The sequence below is a fragment of the Lagenorhynchus albirostris genome, chromosome 1, assembly GCF_949774975.1.
Source record: "Lagenorhynchus albirostris chromosome 1, mLagAlb1.1, whole genome shotgun sequence".
Lineage (NCBI taxonomy): Eukaryota > Metazoa > Chordata > Mammalia > Artiodactyla > Delphinidae > Lagenorhynchus > Lagenorhynchus albirostris.
The window spans coordinates 76546790-76563255 of record NC_083095.1 but is presented as its reverse complement, the minus strand read 5'-3'; the positions used below and the strand labels follow the sequence as shown (position 1 = coordinate 76563255).

The 16466-nt window shown below is 44.2% G+C and overlaps 4 non-coding genes across 4 annotated transcripts; 1 reads left to right on the top strand and 3 right to left on the bottom strand.

The window, feature by feature from the left end:
* Positions 1-3072: 3072 nt before the first annotated feature.
* On the bottom strand, positions 3073-3144 carry TRNAP-AGG (transfer RNA proline (anticodon AGG)). Its single transcript has one exon. It is a non-coding gene; the product is annotated as a tRNA-Pro (tRNA).
* Positions 3145-4054: 910 nt separating this feature from the next.
* TRNAL-AAG (transfer RNA leucine (anticodon AAG)) lies at positions 4055-4136 on the top strand. Its single transcript has one exon. It is a non-coding gene; the product is annotated as a tRNA-Leu (tRNA).
* A 3418-nt stretch (positions 4137-7554) lies between these two features.
* On the bottom strand, positions 7555-7626 carry TRNAP-AGG (transfer RNA proline (anticodon AGG)). Its single transcript has one exon. It is a non-coding gene; the product is annotated as a tRNA-Pro (tRNA).
* A 328-nt stretch (positions 7627-7954) lies between these two features.
* TRNAT-UGU (transfer RNA threonine (anticodon UGU)) lies at positions 7955-8027 on the bottom strand. The gene has a single exon. It is a non-coding gene; the product is annotated as a tRNA-Thr (tRNA).
* Positions 8028-16466: the final 8439 nt, after the last annotated feature.

Below are 16466 nucleotides of genomic sequence, written 5' to 3'. Positions count from 1 at the left end.
AAGACCTTAAAGGTGGTAATTACCCGTGGTAATATTTGGTTTGTCCACAAGGGGGCAGATTTCAACTTGCAGTCATAGCTCCTGAGAGCAGCAGAGACACTTTGCCTATTCACATGTACTTTGTGACCATCAACAGCTTTTCACCCCATTTCATATACTCCTGCCAGCATTCTCCCCACATGTGAGCAATGTCTCCTTAGGACTCATACTCAGAGTGACCCCTCATCACAAAACCTGGTCAAGTGAAGTTGATGAAGTCCTGCTGGGTTATACACCTCCTTCCCTAACCTTTTTCCTCTCCTCCGCAGTCTCCCTTTCATGGACTTTTGTTCCTCATCTTGTTAAGTCACTTGTCTTACACACTCTTACAGAATGGCTAAATGCAACCCTACAGAGTGACCTCAAAACACTATCTGGTTCAGAATTTGCCCAAAGCCATGGAAGCCTGAAGCAGCCCTGTACTTCAGCATCTCTGCCTGGAGAAAGCTTGCAACAGAAGTCAACGGTGCTGATGCGCGATTTACAGCTGCGAGAGCCTACTTTGTGCCTTTCTTTATGTCCGGTTGGGAGACCTTTTCAACCCTTCTGTAAAGCATTCACAGGTCCATACTGTGGCCGAGAAGGAGAGCTGCTAGAGGATATATTTCAGGCATGGCCCTCCCTCAGCCTTTCCCAGAGGGTGGCACACACAGTGGATAACCCACACTGCAAGAGCCCTCTATTCAAGTCCCCGATACCTCCATGCTCCTTATGCCCTTCTGTGTCCAGGATCCGGGATTCCTTTTTGATTTAATATAGTTCACATAGAGAATTCCCTGACTTCCAGTGGTTAGGACTCTGCTCTGTGGCAATAAATAAATAAATAAGTAAAATAAAACAATTCACACAATTCATTAAACAAATATTTATTGAGTATTTATTAGGTGTTAAGAACTGTTCCAGCCTCTGAACAGGAGGCTTTGGCAGTAAAAACAACAACAACAACAACAATGTCCTGTTCTTGCGGAGCTTCCATTCTAGTGGTTGGGGAGGGAGAATTCAACAAAGCGGGAGCAGCAGCAGAAGTCAGGTGGTGGTACGTGCAAAGAAGAAAATTAAAGTAGAGAAGGGGGAGTAGAGAGCAAAGGGGTGCTATTTCATGCACAGTGGTCAGAGCCATGCAGATATGAAGCGGATAAGATTCAAAGCAGAGAGAAGAGCATGTGCAAAGTTACTGAGGTGGGAATCTCTGAGGAGTACTAGAGGCTAATGTAGTGGGAAGACAGCTGACAAAGGGAGAGACGGTAGGAGATGAGGTCAAAAAAGTGAGGGGAGTCCAAGAAATGGCGAAGTCATGTAGAGATTTTTAAAGCCATGGCAAGGAGTTTTAATATTATATGAAGTGAAATGGAGACGCATCAAAGGATTTTAAGCAGAGCAATGATCAGCTCTGTCCTAGGCTTTAATAGGACAAGTTCATGTACCCAATGTTAGCACAAGTTCATGTGCCCAATGCACAGTGAGGCCAGACAAACTGAAATGTCGGAGTTTGGAGCAAGAGAAAGGTTTATTGCAGGGCCACGCAAGGAGCCGGCTGGCTCTTGCTCTAAAAAATCCGAGCTCTCTGAAAGGTTTCGGCAAAGGATTTTTGAAAGCCAGGTGAGGGAGGGTGGTCGCAGGGTATGTGATCAGCTCATGCACAGTTCTCTGATTGGCTGATGGTGACGAAACAGAGCGGTGTCACAGGGGTTAACACTATCAGTCCTTAGGCTCCAGGAGGCCTGGGGCTGTGTGCTCATGGTCATCAAGTAGTTAACATCTTCCATTTGGGGGGGGGGCGGTTTCACATCTGTAAAACAACTCTGGAAACAACTCTGGAAATGTGCATCAAATACTGCTATCTAGGTACTTCAGAGAGGAGCTAAAGCAGAGGATATGGGGGAAGGCCTGTCCCGGGAAGGTCCCATAGGGTCCTACTTGGTTACATCTATGCTATGTTGAGAATAGACACCAGGGCCAACCAGGGAGGCTTGCTAAGGGGCTACTGCACTAGTGCAGGGGAGAGGTCGTTGTGCCTTGGATTACAAACGTGGTGGAGGAGGTGGTGAGAGGTGTTTGGACTCTGGAAATATTCTAAAAGTACAGCCAACATCATTTGTTACAGGACTGACCGTAGGTTATAAGAGGAAGCACTAAAAGATGATTCCGAGATTATTTGTTTCACAGTTCTTCCATATGTCTGAAGAGGTACTAGAAGTTAAATACTCAGGAGAATAATTAAGAGTGAGGTGAAAAATACCTGTGGTTTCTGGGTCTTGTTCATCAGGTGAGTCAGGGCACATCAGACTGAAATAAGAGGATGTGAACACTGCATACCCAGCAGGTAGGGAGCGAGTAGGGGTGAAGGGCATAACCATGTGGGGACCCCATCCTCAAAGACCCCAATGTAATTGGTTCGGTGTTGGACACTGCAGTGAATGGTTACAGGTTAAGCCTCATCTGCAGGCAGGCTTGAGCGTCCCTGTTGAGAAGTTCACTCCCTGGGTGCTGCGTTACCAGCGACTCCCGTACCCTGACGCGCACACACCCAAGGGCCCTGGAATGTTAGGCTTGACTGAGGGAGGGAGTCCAGGCTTTCTTTGACGAGACACGTCGTCGCACTTGCTGACCTGCGGAGGTCCCAGCACCCAGTGGGCCCCCAGGCTTACAGTGGAGGAAAATTGAGGGTTATGTGAAGCTGTTAATATAAAATACACCTCCCTAAGTCCTAAAGGAACAATTCCTGGCTAATAACAAAAAAACTACAAAAGAGAAATGATGGTTGATTTTAGAAATAATGATTTCGTAGAAGAAATACTGTATGAAATATACCTAATAACATCTGTCATTTATCCTCGTGAATTAATAATACAAGGAGCATTGGTCTAGAGATACATATAAATCTGCAATAGTGGATTATAAACTGGTGTTCATACTGTAATAGTAGCTACATAGGGTGCTTGCTTAATGTGATGGTGTTTAACATCAATAAATCAGAGGCTTTATGGGAAGTAAGGTAAAGACCAAGACCAAGACCGCTGGCTAGGAAAAGTAGGGCTCGTCCGGGATTTGAACCCGGGACCTCTCGCACCCTAAGCGAGAATCATACCCCTAGACCAACGAGCCACGCAAGCCGCGTTTCCATTTCTAAACTTTAGTATGGAAACTTTTCGCCACGTCCATGGTTGTAAACTCTTCTTTTACCAACTGTGGGCATGGGTGACACCTAGTGGAGGAACAAATCACTGCATGCTCTCGTCCAAATTTCCGAATGCAGTGCCACACCTTTTTTAGGAAAAAAGGTTCAGGATCAACATTAATTGCGCTGCATATTTTCGCTTCCGAGTGGGCCAGAGATGCTGCGGGAATGATGGCAGGCAATCTCATCAGGGACAGTCACAGGCTGAGGGGTGATCCCGTGGCACTGGGGAGGGGAGAGGACCCGCGTTCCCAGCAGGGCGTCTCCCTGACCTGTACCGACCTCTCTGCCCGCTGTCGGCCGGAGAGCTGGGCCCAATTCCGGAGACTTCTGGCTTCGGCACATTACTGACCTGTTTCTTGGCTCGGCCAGGCTGGGACGTCTCTGGCCCTGCCTTACATGCTATGGAACGCACCGCCCGGTGAGCTTCCGCGTTTCCTCCGGGAAGATCCAGGCGCCTTCTCTCCGCAGGACCCCAGACTCAGCATCTCAAGTAGCGAAAGCTCTCGCCGTGTGGCGCCCTCCGTGGAAAGCCCGCCCGCGGCCCGAGAGGACCCCGACTCTCCCGGGTGACCAGCCTAGGTAGGCGCTCCGTACCCGTTAGAGCTAACAAAGGTTGTTGGGTCTCTCGAGACTCCCTGCGCTTGTGTAAAACGACTCTTTCCATCAATCTCAAGCACTGTGGCTACAAAGAGGAAAGAAAGCACAACAAATCGGGAAGAAAGGGGGAAAAAAGAGATATGAAGAGCCTCCTAAAAAGATAAATATATGAACCATGTGGCGTGAAGGGGAGGAGAGTGGAGGGTACAGGAAATGCTTCCAGGCTGTTCGGTGCAGGGTAGCGTGGCCGAGCGGTCTAAGGCGCTGGATTAAGGCTCCAGTCCCTTCGGGGGCGTGGGTTCGAATCCCACCGCTGCCAACTGGTTTTTGTAACACTCTTGGGTGTCACAACCGTGAATGCGCTGGTCCTGCCACTTAAAGACAGAGTTTATTTACTTTCCTCTCTTGTCCAACCGCTTGTCTATACTTGATAGAGAATCTGGGTTTGCACTGTTTTGCGACTTGTCATGTTTCTGAGTCTTTCATAAGTCAAAATTCTTTAATGATAGACATTAACACCATCGTAAGGTCATAATAATCCCTTTGAACCCATGGTTTCCCATTGGTAAGGTGCTAGGACTTTAATATAAACCTGTAAGCTTTGCTTTGCCTTTCTTCACTCAGCCAAAGGGCATATTAGGAGCACTTTTATTGTTATTGGCACTGCTCTACTGTTGGGGGGGTACAGAAAAAATGAATAAAACACGATGCCTGCCCGCAAGGGAAGCTCACAAAGCACATTGGAAAAGTAAGCCATACTATTTGAAAACGGTCTCGGAACATTGTAAGACATCATCACGCACAAAACAAAGGCAGTGTTAAGGAAGGCAGTGTAGTGATGTGGTGTGGGTGTGGAAACGCCGGGCTCCGCTGCTGCTGTTAGACCACCAGAGTCCTATTCTCACACTACTAGCTGTGTGCCCTTAGGCAAATTGCTTATCTTCCGCGTGCCTCAGTTTCTTCATGTGTAAATATGGAGATTCCTCATGGAAATGTTACAAAACTTAGTTTGCACATGTAAGGTGCTTAGAACAGTTTGGCAATCAAAAAATGTTAAGTGTTTTCATTGCTTAAACACACCTTTTGCCACATTTCAGACCACAGGGCTCTCTCTTTCTTTTCTCCCATCTGGGTTGAAATTCCACTAAAGATTAGATAATAAAAGATCAAATTGTCCACAGAAAGCTACAGTAAAAATGTAGAAATGTGAAAGTCCTGTAATTATCAATATAGATATGTGTCATTCTGCTACCCACAGATAAGCAGTTTAGTAGTTTTTTATTGAGGAGAAGCCTGAATTAGGTACTTGGGCCAAAGTGGAGAGACGAAGACTGATTTAGGCTCTCCATTTGTATTGTAAACCAAAACCATGGTTCCTGTCCTTTGGGAAGATTCCAATCTGAGCCTACAAAAGCCAAAAATAAATGCTGTTTAATTGTGGCTTCTGGAAGCCAGCAGGTGCACCCAGGAATATGGTAATATTCATTCATTCATTCATTCATTCATTATTAATCACCTACTATACGTGTACACAGGGCTAAGTGCTGAGGGTACTGCAGCGAGCATAACAAAATCTTTTCTCTTGTGGAGCTTACATCCTAAGAGGGGAGGAAAGAGAAGAAAAAAAGAAATAATTAAATGTATATAAATGTGTCAAGTAGTGATAAATGCTGTGAAGAAAAATAGATTTGTACAGGGGCTAGTGACAATTGGGGGCCATTTTGGAAAGAGTGGTCAAGGAAGATGTCTCTAAAGAGGTGGCATTTGAGCACAGAAGGAATATCTGAAGGAATAATATTCCAGAAAGAGGAAACAGCAAGTGAAAGATCCATAATAGGAAACAAGGTCCATGTATTTGAGGAACAGTAAGAAGACCAGTGTAGCCAGAAGAACGAGTGAGAAGGAGGAGGAGGGGATTGGAGCCGGGCTCAGAGGGATAGTCAGGGCCAGAACATGCAAGGGCAAGATCATGGATTATATTCTATGTGTGAGAAGTTACTGGATGTTTAGGAACTGAAGAGATTTTTTTTTTGGTTTGTATTTTAATAGGATAATTCTGGCTGCTCTCTAGAGTAGGGAGTAGAGAGGAAGTAGGAAGATGAGTTAGAAGGCTATTGTGGGAGTACAGTCAAAAGATGAAGGAGAGTTTGGACTAGGATACTAGCAGTGAATGCATTGGGAAATGGATGAAGGTACACCCAATAGGCTTTGTTGGTAGATTGGATGTAATGTATAGGGGAACTGGATGAATGATGGATCTATTTTCTGAGACATGGATGGTGGTGGAAGGGCAGTTGGAAGAGGAGTGGCAGGAGATCAGGAGTAGTGTTTGAGACATGGTAAATTTCAGATACCTATAACTCATTCATGTGGGGCAAGCAGGTGACTATATGTACAAACCTAGGTCAAGTCTTATGATACAAATTTAAGGATCATCAGTATAGAGACGGTATTTAAAGCCAAATGATTGGATGAGTATTTGTAGACTGATCCAAAAAGGAGGACAAGAAGACATCTGTAAATTGACAGTTCAGGAAGGCAGGGACCAGCAAAAGAGACTAAAAAGTAGCCTCCTGAAATGAGGAGTATATTATCCCTATGCTGCTGGGAAGTCGAGTATGATGACGAGTGAGAACTAAACTTTAGATTTGGAAACAAAGTCTTTAGTGACTCTGACAAGAGTGATCTCCGTGGAGTGGTGGAGATAAAAGTCTGATTATGATCTTGAAGGACTTGGAGATGCTACGTTTGTATGCTGATGGGAATGATCTTGTACAGTGGGAGAAATAGTTGTTGTTAGGGGCTGTAGCAGGGAATGTTGATTGCAGAAATCAAGCCCTTGAGTAAGGGAGAGCAAAGGGGATTCATCTGATGAGAAAGTGAAGGAGTTGCCTTAAATAGGAGATGAGAAAGATGAGCCTTGAAACAGGAGGGAAGACAGAGAATATGAGTGTGGATGTCGGTGAACTGGCTGCAGGAAGGGGATACAGTTCACTTCTAAAGGAGTTATTCTTTTCTGTAATAGTTATTCACTTAATAAAGAAAGTTGATAAGGATCCACAAAACATTTTTTTTAAAAATTTAGCCTTTAAAATTTGCCTTTGGGGATTTACATTCCCTCCTTTCTCTGCTGTTCTGCTAGAGTTAACAGAATTCGTTCCCTACTCCACAGGAGTGTTTTTTTTTTAAAGAGGCGGAGGTGGGGTGGGGGAGGAGAAAGAAAAGACACGACACTATATGATAATACATAAAAACTCTTTTAAACGATAATTATCACACTCATAAAATGGTGATTATGTTAGTATGTTTGAGATCCCAGTTCCCTTGGGGAGGAGGGGCGGGGGTGTGGGGAACAGACCCCCGTATTTAGCACTATTTGACGTTGCCAAGCAGTCTCCCAAACACTATTTTATTTTACTGAACGGGGTCCCTGGAGGTAGGCAGGGAAAGGGAACGTGTTACCATTTCCATTTCACAGCCGATGCACTGAGAGGTCAAGAGACTTACCCGCTCTCGGAACTGCCACGTCCGCCTACCCGCCAGGGAGAGTGGGGAACCGCTTCGTCAGACAGAATTCAATAGATAACTTGGAGCTGTCCCTGACTTTGCTATTTCACATCCTCGGGGGCCTTTGCTCAACTTTTCACAGCAGAGTAAACAAAATGCTGTAACAGACGTATATTAAATAAGTTGTTTATTAGAAATGAAATACGTTATTTATTAGAAGCAGGAAAACGGGGCTCGTCCGGGATTTGAACCCGGGACCTCTCGCACCCTAAGCGAGAATCATACCCCTAGACCAACGAGCCATGCTTTCCTTGAGTTTTAATTCGGCCCCAAGGCTCACTCACGTCACTAGGCGTTTTTCAAAGAAATGTGAATCTGAGAGCCTTCTACTGGCAGGAATGCGTGTTTATTAAGCCAGCTTGCACAAGCCTCACGCCGCCGAGAGGCATTTATCAGCAGCTATGGTGGATCCAGACCGGGTGAGCAGCAAGGGAATTATTATGCGTCCATTTTGCCTGAACATCCTCTCAGGCGCTGCCGAGGAGAGGTGGTATCTGCCGAGCACCGCCGCATTGGCACCGTCTTTCGGCCCTTGCCGCTTTGAGGCCTCGGAGGGAAAAATGATCCCGAAGGCCCCAGCGAGATTTGAACTCGCGACCCCTGGTTTACAAGACCAGTGCTCTAACCCCTGAGCTATGGAGCCTTCGCCCGAGATGGCACTCTCTATCTTCCATATTATAGATGTATTCAGTACGCCTGGCATCTGTCAAATGAAATAGAATTTTGACCCAGGCAAAAATCCAAGACATTCTACAAAACTGAAAATTTTCCGTGTCCTGTCAACCTCTCGAAAAGGCTCCACTTGGAGCAGAGCCACTACTAGACTGTCTTCTAGTCCCTTATCTTGATACTCTGCTGAGACATCGACGTCTGCGCCTCTGGTGCCCAGAAAGGATGCATAATACAAGAACTCTAGATACCTGGGCACACGGGAAACCCACCTGAGAATTAAGAGGTGCATATAGAGGTTATCTGTTGGGCAGGGAGGTTATGGTGTGTTCTCTTCCCTTAATATAGTGGTAAAATCTGCGGAGAAGGTGAGAAGAGGTTTACCACGCGGGTTTGTCCTTTCTGAACAGAGCCCCAGACCCTTGTTTGTGTATTGGAATTAATACCTCTCTCTCAAACAAAGGTCCAGGGTTAGGAGCAAGCAGGGAAAAGAGGTGCTGGGGAGGAAGATTTTAATCCTTCCTTAAAGACATATGGATTTACATATATCTTTGGTTTGAAAATAATACAATTTTTTTTAAAGGATTGCGTTTTCACTTTTTAGAGACCCCGTTTTTGTAAGCTAGTAAACAGGAACTAAAATTTTATTTATTTAAATAGGTACGAAAAATCTTGTACCTATTTCTTACTGCAAATATAGTCATAGACTAGAACACTGGGGAAAAGGCACTGATTCACACAAGCCCAAGAAGTGAACCACTTCTGTTTAGTAAGGTTTAGATCCTCTGACCACAGGCCTGCTCGTGTACTCACTATTTTTTAATGTCATTTGTCAAAGATCATGAAGTCTGTAAGAAATCTGAAAGCTCATGGTTCATTGTCTCCTTTCATTTTCGTTGCATAAATGTAAAACATGGTGACACTGACCCTACAAATTTATAAGGAAGAGAAATTCCCTATTTAGACATATAAAGTAAGGCCTTTATGGCAGATAGTCTAGGTTCAGGGATGAGTCGTGGGGAAGCATCACCCTGTTGTCCTAAGGTGAGATGAAGATGTACAACTGCCCAGGGCCAAGAATGTAATAGATCTTCTGTGGCTTGACAAGAACTGCTCCTCCCAACACTCCCTTGGTGTTCAACCTTCAGTCTTTCTACACCAGGCAATATCCTCCACTCCCCCAACCCTCCACCCAATAGAACTACGAGGCTTTGTTTTAACTGACTGCTGTGCCTGTGAGAATCAAGGATCAGGTTGCTGTACCCCATTTGCCTACACAAGGCATTTTACTGGAGGAAACCTCCAAGGTGCTCAGCATGATAATCTCTTTGAACCTGAAGACAGACGTCATAATTCTTAAGGAAACAGCAGGAATATCAAATCAACACTCTGAATCATGGGCGATGTGTTATGTTGGTGAGTGTTACACTGAGTATGTAGTGTAGTGGTCAGAGAACACCTGGGGCAGTTTTTCAGCCTTGCAGAGTCACAGTGACCTAGTTTTGTAAACAAGGGTTCATTATTATCAATCATCTTTATTATCGTTACTATTTTTGAAGAGACAGGCCTTCTGCAAAATGGCTAGAGTCAAAACTCTGTCCACCGCAGCTCTCTCATCCCCTCCCCCATGCTGTTTCTCCTCCTCTCTTTACTTGTTATTCTCTGGTTGTAGTCTTGGCTCCTTGGACCTTTTCCTAGAATCTGTTTCCTCATCCTCACCTGTCACAATTCAGCAAGCTCACTTCTATTCCACCTGTCTCCTATCCCTGAAGGTTGTCCACGACCTTAGGTCAATCTCCCTCATTCTCCCAGCCACTGCCCACCGCTCACTTTGGTTGGCCTGTCTGATTCTAGAAGGTTCCAAGAGTCCTTCCCACTAGTTTATTAGACCCAGAGAGCAATATCAAATATGGGCATGTCCCAGTGTGCTCTGGACATCAGAAGCTCGTCTCTGAAACAACTTGACTCTAGTAGAGATCTCAGGAATATTTTTCATTACTTTTTTGTTTGTATTTCTTCCATTTCCCCTCAATTTTTTTTTTTTTTTTTTTGCAAAATTTTAACCCTAGAGTGGAAATAAATGAAGACCAACTAAATGAGAACAAGCAAAGGCTACTTATTCAGAGTTTGCTGTTGCGAGGGAGTCAGCCACCATCACTTGCGTTTTGGCAGACACTCAAAGGTAGACTCAGGAGTGGAAAAGCGTTATAGAGGAAAAAGGGAAGGCTCAGGTGCCGCGGACCAGCCGGACGAAGAAGACCAAACCGACCAGAGCCAGAAGGGAAGGGGTGAGGAACTGAAACAGCACCAACGAATGGGGTCAGAAGGACCAAGACAACTGATGGTTGCAAGGCAAATTTTATTGCGCTACAGTTGCAGATTATATAGGCTAGAAAAGGGAAGGTTGCTGGACGGTGGTTTACATTATCTGAAGACTGTCTTGGCTCAAGGTTAACTTCCCTGGGAGAAAACCCATAAACCCAGAATCATCAAAAATAACCTGCACGTGCAGGGAGCAGACAGCTTTGCTTGTTTCATTTTACATTCTCTCTGATCTCTGGGCCCTGGTGATTTATCTCCCATGGAATGGAACAAGGAGGGGAACAAGTAGGGACAGTCCCTTCGAGCAGCGGCGGCATGCCTGGCGTGTCCGCAGCCTGCTCTCAAGGCTGACTGCTTCCCACACTCAGGTGCCCTGATTGGAGGCTGCTGGCCTAGGGAAGCTGCAGGTGGGTTAACTAGAAGCCAGGTATCCTATGTGATTGGTTCGGGATGCATATTTGACTTTGTCTGGTTGATCCTAAGTTGGAAGCAGGGACTAGTATCAGGAAGGCTGTTACTAATCAATTCCTGGCCATTTGGAGCTGTTACAGGGGTTATTGTTTGGCTTCCCGGACTCTTACTAGACATAGTGGTCAGAGTTCCTACAAGTCTGACTTAAAGATGGTAGGCTGGCTTCCTGAGCTGGTAGATAATGGATTGGTTTCCTGAGCTGATTTCTGCAGGCTGTGGGCCAGAGTTCCATTGTTATATATGGTCTGAACTTTGTCCATTTGTATATTCAATCTGCCACTAGAGGAAAGTTGAAAAAAACAGTACAGTAATACCTGTATACCCCTAATTTAGAATCACTAATTATTAACATTTGCCACATTTACTACTTGTGTTGCCATAGTGTGTGTGTGTATGCATATTCATTCTTTTAAGTTTATATTGTATTATTACAAAAGGAGAAGATATTTTCTTTTATTCAAGTGCAAGCTCCCAAGAAACAGGGATAATAACCTTGTTTGTTTTGTACCTAATATCTGTGATCCTTCATACCTAAATACCTCAACAGGCATCTCCCAAAATAAGAATTAAGAATAGAAGCATAACTTCAGTACCATATCACACCTAACAACATTTATAATAACTCTATGTAATCTAATAGTCCCTATTTTCAAATTTCCCCAATTGGTTCCCTCTAATTTTTTTTTAAAAAAATCTATATTCAAACCATATTTCTCATTGTGTTTAGTTTTAAAGTCTCTTTAAGTCTAGAAAATTCCCCTTCTCTCAGCCTTTCTTTTTTCATGGCAGTTGTCTTACAGGAGGTCTCACATTCTAGATTTGTCTGATTATTTCCTTATATTAGATTCAATTTAACATTTGACTTTGATGATTTCTTCATGACTGGATTCAGTTTACATATTTTTGTCAGAAACACTACCTCACAGATTTTTAATACTCTGAGGAATCCAATAATTTTCCAGGACAGATGTCTAGGCTGTAGGAAAAATTAAAATTTTAATTACCCAAGCAGAAAGAATGAAGTCTAATAAGATTATTTTATCTATTTGCATGAAAATGCACTCAAGGAGCTTTTGTTCATGAAAGAGACCTCCTCTTTTTTGGTGGGGGGGAATTTTATTTTATTTATTTTTTTATACAGCAGGTTCTTATTAGTTATCCATTTTATACATACTAGTATATATATGTCAATCCCAATCTCCCAATTCATCCCACCACCACCCCCTCCCTGCCACTTTCCCCCCTTGATGTCCATACAGTTGTTCTCTACATCTGTGAAGAGACCTCCTTGATCTCGTTGGGTGACGACCCTGTAATTTTCAGCTTCATTGACCATAAAGTATCTTAAAAAGTCAAGGATTAATATAGAAAAGTAGGCACAATTACCAGAGCCCAGTCAATTATTCACCTTAGCAACATCCAAGTACATCTGTGGATAGGCAGACTGATTTCTAAGGTACATAGATTATTTATCTAAAATATCAAGGAACATGGCTTCGTAAAACTTTAGCCAAAAAAAAAAAAGTTGTACTTGCCTCAATTTGTGCTTTCTTAAATTTATTTTCTTCAGTTTCCGCAGACCTCTCACCCTTGGGAAACTGAGGCTGCGCTCACTCTGGCAATCCTCGGTCACTACTTGTGTTGCCACCTAACCACTGTGTGTGTGGTGTGTGTGTGTGTGTGTGTGTGTGTGTGTGTGTGCATGCATATTCATTCTTCTAGATTTATATTGTATGTATTACAGAAGGAGAAGGAGATATCTTCTTTTATTCAATGGCAAGCTCCCTACAAGCAGGGATGTAAACGTGTTTATTTTCTGCACCTCTCCAAACCTGACGAAATGGTGAGTGCAGATTTATCTGTGGGTGTGTGCTACCTTGAAGGGCCAAAGGAAGATCCTATTTCTCAGTTTCAAAATGCCTCTTGGTAGATGTTCCCCACTAGCCTAATCCTAAGTGCCTAAATCCATTATAATCACTCTTGTGTGCCCAAGCTGACCAAGATTTGAGCACTTGGTACTCTGCTGTATTGGAATCAGAAGCTAGGAAAGGTAGTAGAGACATCCAAGAAGAAAATCAAGTGTACATCAGACTTGATCTTAAACCCAAAGCAGCCGGACTATTATAATATTTTGCAGGGACAGAGTCAGGGCAGGGGAAGGAGGTTATTGCTACCAGCAGGATGAACAGAAACAAAGAATAAAGAATGTCTCATAAACGTCATCTTTCCATTCTGCTGACCATGCCCTAGTTCAGGGTTGCATTTCTTTTCACCTGAAGTTGCAGAGGCAATCAATCTGGTGAGATTGCTCCCTTTTGTCCCACCTCTTCCATAAACTCCAGTAAACACTGTAAGGACAACTAAAAATTTAAAGTAAGAGGCTTAATTTTCCCTGTTGAAAATAAGGGAAGGGACTTCCTTCCCCTTTTCTCCTTTTTCTTTGAACAGTTATTTTAGAAAATTCATAAGTATAAATACATCTCAGTACTTTGCATTAGTGTAATGGTCAATGTGATAAACGTATGAGACCACAAAAAAGCTAAATATTTAAGTAGGGGCTCAATAAATGCTGAAAAGACTATCTGATACATCCATCAAAAGGAACATATTATTTACCAGTATTTAATTTTTAGTAAGATTTTTATAGTACATGCAGAAAGGAGCCAGACCAATACCTGGGCGGCTCTCTACTGGAGCTAGTGAGAGAGATTTACAGAGAGACCTCCTATAAGACAACTGCCATGAAAAAAGAGAGGCTGAGAGGAGGGGAATTTTCTAGATTAAAAGAGACTAAAGAAACATTAAAACTAAATGCAATGAGAAACATTGAATCTAGATTAAAAAAAATTGGAGGGAGCCAATTGGGGAAATTTGATTACATAGAGTTATTATAAATGTTGTTAGGTGTAATATGATACTGAAGTTATGTTTCTATTCTTTTTTTTTTTTTTTTTTTTTGCGGTACGTGGGCCTCTCACTGTTGCAGCCTGTCCCGTTGCAGAGCACAGGCTCCGGACGCGCAAGCCCAGCGGCCTTGGCTCACGGGCCCAGCCGCTCCACGGCATGTGGGATTTTCCCGGACCGGGGCATGAACCCGTGTCTTCTATATCAGCAGGCAGACTCTCAACCACTGCGCCACCAGGGAAACCCTGTGCTTCTATTCTTAATTCTTATTTTTAGGAGATGCCTGTTGAGGTATTGCAACGTAGTGCAAGTCTGGTGGAAACTTTCAAATGCCCTATTTGAGCATAGAACAGTTGAAACATAGATGGAAACATAGAGTACTTGTAAAAATTCTCTAACCTTTGAGGAATTTGTTAAGATGCCAATTCATAGGCCTGAGAATATGCATTTCTAATCAATTACCAGGAGATGCTGGTGCTGCTGGTCCTTAGACTACACTTTGAGCATCAAGACTTTGAGGTAAATTTCCTGCTTTTATATACATTTTCATCACCTGGACTATTGCCAAGGTATAGATAGCAGGAAATCTAAGGTTAAATTCTCCAGTAATATTGCAGAATGCTAGAGCCTAAAATACTAGTATCCCCCACTGAAAACTGAAGGAATAGGCATGTGCCAGACAAACACAGCACATTTTATCTTTATCAGGCATCATTCCAAATGTCTTCAGATAATGGACAATTCAGTATTGGGCAAGGTTGGCACTCCTCTAGGAAAGCTGAGACTTCTGGCTTTCAGGTCTCTGTGTAACCCGATGGGTGGTCCACTTCTGTGGGGAATGGAGCAAGGATCCTCCCCCAATGAAGGATCCAGTAAGTTCAAGACAGGCAGTGAGTGCTCAAGCAACATCAGGTGATTGAATAGGGGAAGCCAGGCACACGGGTTAGTAAAGGAAACTCAGCCTGGGATATGAGAGTGTGGTACTTTGTCCTGATAAGAAAGTGCTTTGAAGTCTGTCAGTTTGTGGAGCCTGAACATGCAGCCCCCTGGGATCAAAAGGAGCTCTGCTATAATGACCAGGTTCTTTCTTGTTAGCTGGTTCCTTTTACTGCCTGACTTAGCACTAAAAAAAAAAAAAAAAAAAAAAAAAAAAATCAAGGGCTCAGGTCACTTCCACCTTATGAGAATCTCGTAGTTTTTTGAATCCGTATTTTTAAAAAGTCAAAACATTTACAGAAACTGTGGTTTACTTAAATGTGCATGTTTATCAAATTAGCACTAACAGAGACTTAAATATGACTATATAATCTCATTTCATCATCTCATCAGTATGAGGCTTCCCAAGACCCACCCGTAGACCCTGAGTCTCTTGCCTGGTTCAGTACTAGACAAATAGTTCAATAAATATTGATGTTTAAAATATTAATACTTATTCTCTCTCCTCCCATCCACTCCCTACCTCATTTCAAGGAATAAAGAGCCCCAGGCCTTTTCTGTCTTTCAAACTGATGCTTCCTCATGTTATGCACAAAACGTGCGTGGTTGCACAGGATTTCTGGGTTCTCTCCAATTTGAGATTAGCATCAGTCTTTCCATTGCTGTGGCGTGTTGCAAAGACTTGCGTGTACTGCTGGAGGCAATAAGCTCACATTCGCTTTTATCTGAGGATTCTCAAAAAGTGTGAAAACACAAAGTGAAGTTTCTCAGAAGTCGTACCCTTCAGCCAAAGGGGCTGGCGATGGCTACTTGAACCCCTCCATCTCCAGTGATGTGGAACATAGAAACCACACCTTTGCCCATTCCGCTAGACTAGCTGGCCTTCGCCGCTAACCATCTCCGAGCGTGCGCCTCGCTCCTGACTCCGGTAGCTTCTGGAGAGAAAGAGAACTTAGTTGGAGCCCAAGGGTAGACATCCAGCTCTGCCCCGGGAGCTCAGATTGCCTATCAACTGGGACCAGAGGGAGGGAACGAGAGGACGAAGCGGAGCGACCAGGGTGGGCATAACCCGGTGTGGGCGGGGGTGAGACGGGGGCGGGGTGGAGGGGACTTGGTTCAGAGGGCAGCCGGGACTGGAGGGGGTGGAGGGTTGATGGGGAGCCCGAGGAGAGCCCGCCTCCGGCCTCGGACCCTGGGAGCCCCTTCCTAAACCGGCCCCAGCCTTCTCCCACTCGCCACTCCCACTTCCCGGCCTCGGTCCTAAATTCATCCGGTGCTCCCTGAGCCCTATTTCCAAGCAGCTTTTCTAGTACTTCTTTTCTGTTCATCGGCCCCCACTCCCTTCCTGGAAGCAAAGACGGGAACTAGCAGGACCTTCGCCCCGTGAAGATCCAGTGAAGAACAATGTTGCCTCTCTCTAAGCACCCCTGACCCCGACCCCTCAAGCCACCACGGAAGGACTTCGGAGAGCCCTTGGGCAAGGGGAGGCAAGAGCAGGGTGTTTTTTATGAGTGATCGAGGAGGAGAGTAAGAGTTAGGAAGTTAGGAAACTTTAATTAGACTCCTAGGAGAATTTCTGCATCCGGAGACCCAGACATGGCCAATCAGAAACAGCAAAGAAGAATATATGTAACGTGTAACCCAGGGCTTTTAGCGCCTACTAGAGGTCATTGACAGGTACGAGATCCCACTTGGGTGCTGGAGATTCCCGGGATCACTTCTGCAACTTTACTTAGCCTTCCCTCTACTCCATTCGAAAGAAACGATATGGAGCCTAGTG